Source organism: Bidens hawaiensis, unplaced genomic scaffold, assembly GCF_021521415.1.
Source record: "Bidens hawaiensis isolate Kalapana, Puna unplaced genomic scaffold, B.hawaiensis_p1.1 tig00028980_1, whole genome shotgun sequence".
NCBI classification, from domain to species: Eukaryota; Viridiplantae; Streptophyta; class Magnoliopsida; order Asterales; family Asteraceae; genus Bidens; species Bidens hawaiensis.
In genome coordinates this window covers 206,065-211,338 of record NW_027494756.1, presented here as the reverse complement: position 1 = coordinate 211,338, position 5,274 = coordinate 206,065, and the positions used below count along the sequence as shown (strand labels likewise).

Genomic DNA, 5,274 nt, shown 5'->3' with positions numbered 1-5,274 from the left:
ATAACCAACTGGCGTGGATGAAGCATGAAGGGGGTTCATGGATAGTTATTAGTTACTGAAACACCATGTTGACTTCTCGACCAGTCAAGTCTAGTTCCAAAAACATTACGTTTTATGTTGTCACTTAGTTATCATTTAAATCAATTATTTGGCATAAAGTTTTGTATGTTTACTACAACAGCATAACACGTAGATGGAATATTATATAAAATATATATGCTACTTAAAATCTTTTACATCATATTCTTCTTTTCTTTCAAGCGATTGATAACGATAGCCACCACCTAAGCCAATGAACATGGGGCTAAACGGTGACACACACATTTGCCCGTTAAATTGTCATCATACATTCAATTATTGTAATTTGTAAATAATCTAATTAGTTAAAAGTGTCGGTGTTATAGAATAAAAAAAGTCTATTATATTATAAATAGGTTTGTTTCTGTTATATTCATATATTTTAAAGAGTAAGTTAAAATTTTAATTGTAGTATAATTGGGATTACTTTAAAATTTAAAATATAGTGAAATAACTGTATACATTGAGTACACTCTTATTTAAAACTATGTAACTTCATGAACCGATGTATCTAAGAATCAAAAGGCAGTACCCGTTGGTGGTAATTTGGAAACATGATTGGTGGAAAGTTGCATGAAAAAATTCACTAGTTGCAACCGATTATCAATGGTAATCGTTAGAAGTGAGTTACTAGTTAGTTGTAAACTACGCGGTCTATCAATGACAAATGGTTGTGATAGTAAGTACTACTTATCAGCATCAGCTACAGCCAATGATATATATTTATCAACAACAATTTGTGCATCCGTGGCAAGTTGATCTACAACAACTTAGTATTGGCAAAGTTTAATGTTCTGGGTTTTATGCAAGTCTAACTGAATAACTTTTGACAGTTATAAGTGTTAATTGTTATGCTCTATCATCAAAAGTGACGTGTAAATATTCCATCTAAAAAAGAAAACTTTATACTCTATTTACATTTATAGGGCGTTATATTCATACATATATATATATATATGCATATTCGTTCTTCTCTCATTATAATCCAATTATATTTTTGAGAGTATCATCAATTATATTTTTGACGCCGCATTTGATATTTTTGACGCCGCATTTTAACTTGCCGCATCTACAAGTTAGTTAAAGACTAGACCGGACCACACTAATATGGATTGGTTCATAACCAAACCTAAGATTGAAGGCAGCAATTGCTTTTTCTTACTAGGTCTATTAGGAGTAGCTTGTAATTTGTAAAGGTTTGGCTTTATGTTTCTTTAAACTTGAATCAAAAGATAAATAATGTAACAATAAAAATGAAAAGAAAAATATGGCAAAAACATTCCTTGTGATATACAACCAAAAAAGCTCATGTACCCATGTCCCATCATCCTTTGAATTCAAACCAATCAAACAAAACCTCCTACAATATCAGGCTGAGGGGTGTGGGGGGCGCGAGAGGGGGCGCGAGTGGGGGCTCCAGCCAATAATATTGTGACGTGTGGCAGAGAGAGAAACTTGATAAGATGGGTGTTGGAGCCCCCGCTCGCGTCCCTGGCCCTGGTGTGGAGGGGCGCGAGAGGGGGCGCGAGCGGTCTTCATCCCAACGGCTCTTCACGCATTCCCAATACCCCTTTACGCCTCTGCCCTCCCGCTAGCGGCCTTGCGCCTGCTTTGAAAGCCGTGCTCGCGCCCCTCTCGCGCCTCGGTGGTGTGGTGCTCGCGCCCCGGGGCGCGAGCGGATGGGCTCACGCGCCCCCTCTCGCGCTCCACACCCCTCAGCCTCATCATCTGTACACAGCTGTCAAAAGAATCACAATACCCCCTAGAAACCATAAAAAAAAAACTTTATTTAATTTAACCAAATTAAATTAAATAAAATAAAATAATTGGAATATCCATCTACATTCAACGATCCAACGGCTGGTCGATACCCTCCCCTATCATATCTGAAAAGATCGTACGGCTCCCACAGACTATCCAACGGGCACGCCCGCTTCTCATCTAGCCGCACCCACGGCTTCCCCTTCCCGCTCCAATGCAACAAACTAACCGGACCCGCGTGCAGCGACCGACAACTCCCCTTCACATTATCCCCTCCGAGCCCGTGCAGGTTCCACCTATGATCTATCGGCTCGATATTCCCCCCGAAAACCAACAAAAACGGCGGTAACGAACCCAACTCCTAGATCCGTTTCGTCCTCTGGACCTCCATCCAGTTCTCGATCCGCTTCCGGTAGTTTCCGGATCTCCATTTGGTCATGTCCATGACCATGACGCCCGTGTTGAAGTAGCACGGGCGTCGGGTTTTAAAACTAAAAACCCGGGACATGACCGGGTCGGACCAGAACGCATCCGTAAAGTATTTGGTAAAATTTGTATGGCAATACTGCGGAGCCCCGATAACCCGGTTGTTTTTTAACGTGATATTCCACAGCTTATGAATGTCGTCCGATACGATGACGTCAGAGTCCAGGTATATGGCCCGGTTGACATTCGGGTCGAGAATATCGCCTAAATAATTTCGGGCGTAGTTTAACGGGTTCTCGAGTGCGACCCGAATCGAAGACGATATCAAATTAATGACCGTGTCTTCTCGGAAGATATACACTTTAAAGCTCAACGATGGGAATGTGGATCGAACCAGCCGGGTCAACTCGCGTGGACTCGCCGGGTCGAACTCGGCGGCGATGAAATGAAAGAACACGTTCTCCGGGCACGACGCGTGGCGGAGCGTGGAGTGGACGGCGGCGATGGACCCACGTAGGTACTCAAGATCAATCGTCATTGCGACGTGGATGACGTCATCACGTGAGCATCCGACGCCGTTTCGATACTCCGGGGCCCCGGTGTACCCGAATAAGACATCGGATCTGGATACTCCGGTGGCCGGAAAGTAACGAATCCCGAAACAAGATGATGGCAATGATAATAATATTAATAATAACGAAACGACGGCAATGGTGTCGCTTAAGGATCGATTTGAGATTTGAAACCGACCCATATCCGATAGAAGAAGCTGGTGTTACTTCACTAAGTGAGATGAAGATTAAGATATACACTGAGAAAGAGATTTAAGTGTGTGTTTGTGGAGGTGAAATGGGTAGGTGTGGGGATATGAGATTTAAGACGGTGTATGTATGTATCACTCAATCAATCACTACTGCCTTTCTATGTATCACTCAATGAACAGTTTGTTCATGATTTGCCTCCATGTTTGCTGTTTCTTTAACTAAATTAGAAAAATCCAAATCAACAAGTAAATAAGAGCACATATTAGGAAAAAGAATGCTTAGACACGATTACATGAACAACTTGTTGTTTCTTACTCATGATTTGCCTCCATGTTTGCTGTTTCTTTAACTAATTTTCTTCGCTACCCGATCCCGAGCTATTTCTTAGGTAATCTCGTACGCGGCTTCTTCATCGGTCATTGGTTGAGTGTGTCCTTCATTGACCTCGTCTTCATACAAGCCCGCTTCATACTCCATTTCCCCCTCGAGTGAGCGTTGATGTTGTGCCCTATCTAAAGAGTCCAAGTAATCCTTGTAGCAAATCGACATCTCTATAGCTGGTGCAGTGAGTCGAGTCCTCCTAATCGATATAACCCTGCCAGAAACAGAAAAAGCAGACTCCGAAGCTACCGTGGAAGCTTGGACCGTTAGTAAACTATAGTTTTGCGATATAACCATGCTTTAAGACAATCTCTTCTAAGGGTCGAACGACTTACGTGTTGGTAGCGTGGTTGAACATAGTTTTGCATCATCTCCGTGAATTGAGAGTTGTCGAAGTGGTTGAAAGGAAGTGTTTGTTGAATCACAAAGTTTGAAAACTGTTGACGTACCGCTTCAACGTCGTACGTAAACACCGCTCCTTGATTCGTCATCTCCGGCTGCGAACTACTTCCCGATTCGTCCTTCAAGGCCTTGCAAAAGGGCCTTTGTACATGCGCTTTTAAAGTGGAGTTTGCATCTTTGCCATAAAACTTCAAACAATGTTTGCATCGAGCTTTTTGGCTACCGTTAGACATTTCGCATAGGTCGAAATGTTGCCAAACATCATGGTTTCGTTTCGTGGGGATGACCCGAACGACCGTTTCTCCCGTGTTCGAGGCACCCATGTTGACGGATGAAGCAGCACTTTGGGAGGCCATGATAATCGACTACGAAATAAGAGTGGTATACTCGAGTATGAAATAAACGACTACGAAATAAGAGCGTATGGAGTGGTAATTTGGTATAATTGAGCGTGAGATAACAAAATAATCGCGTATGAAATAAACGTTTAGAGCGTTTGGAGTTGTATAATCGAGTGTGATCTAACCAATACCCAACCTAAACTATATATAGATGTTTGTGGGGGTAAAATGGTAAAAAAAAAAAAACGGTCCAAAAACAAAAAAAACGGGCATATAGCCGTTATAAACCGGTTAACCGGTTTTTCCATAACCGGTTAATAAAAAAAACCGGGTTTTCCATTAACCGGTTCGTTAACCGGTTTTGGATCTACAACTTGTAACCGAAAGACGAACCGGCGGTTTCTAAACCGGTCAAACCGGTTTTTAAAAAACCGGTTTTCGTAAAAACCGGTTTCCGGTTTAAACCGGTAAACCGGTTCCCCAACCGGTTTTTTTGGCCATCTCTATGGTAAATATATATTTATTTGCCAATAAAATTACAAAATTAATTATGTTTGATGGGAATTCAAAGAAAATATATTGGTGTGGTTTTGTGTGAATGTCAGGTTTAATTACTACGTAAACATGTCTATTTATGGACGCTATATTTTCTAAGTCAAATATCATTTATATTTTATTTAATTTTTTATTTTTTTTAAAGGCATTTATATTTTATTTAACAAAAAATAATTTTTAACTTTAATTATTTTTATAGATTTCATAAATTATGTGGAATGGTTATAACTTGATGTTACACTGCTCACACATATAACTAAACATGTCTATTTATGGACGCTATATTTTCTAAGTCAAATATCATTTATATTTTATTTAATTTTTTATTTTTTTTAAAGGCATTTATATTTTATTTAACAAAAAATAATTTTTAACTTTAATTATTTTTATAGATTTCATAAATTATGTGGAATGGTTATAACTTGATGTTACACTGCTCACACATATAACTTTTTAATATTTCTGAAAATGCGTATGAATAGAAGAGATATCAAATAAAATTATAAAGACATAAAAAGAATATCATTTAATTAAATAAAAATATTGTAATTTTTAGTGTAATTATA

General features: G+C 39.4%; 1 pseudogene; it reads right to left on the bottom strand.

Moving 5' to 3' along the window:
* Nucleotides 1-1,805: 1,805 nt before the first annotated feature.
* LOC143577958 (putative galacturonosyltransferase-like 9 pseudogene) lies at nucleotides 1,806-3,062 on the bottom strand (annotated as a pseudogene).
* Nucleotides 3,063-5,274: the final 2,212 nt, after the last annotated feature.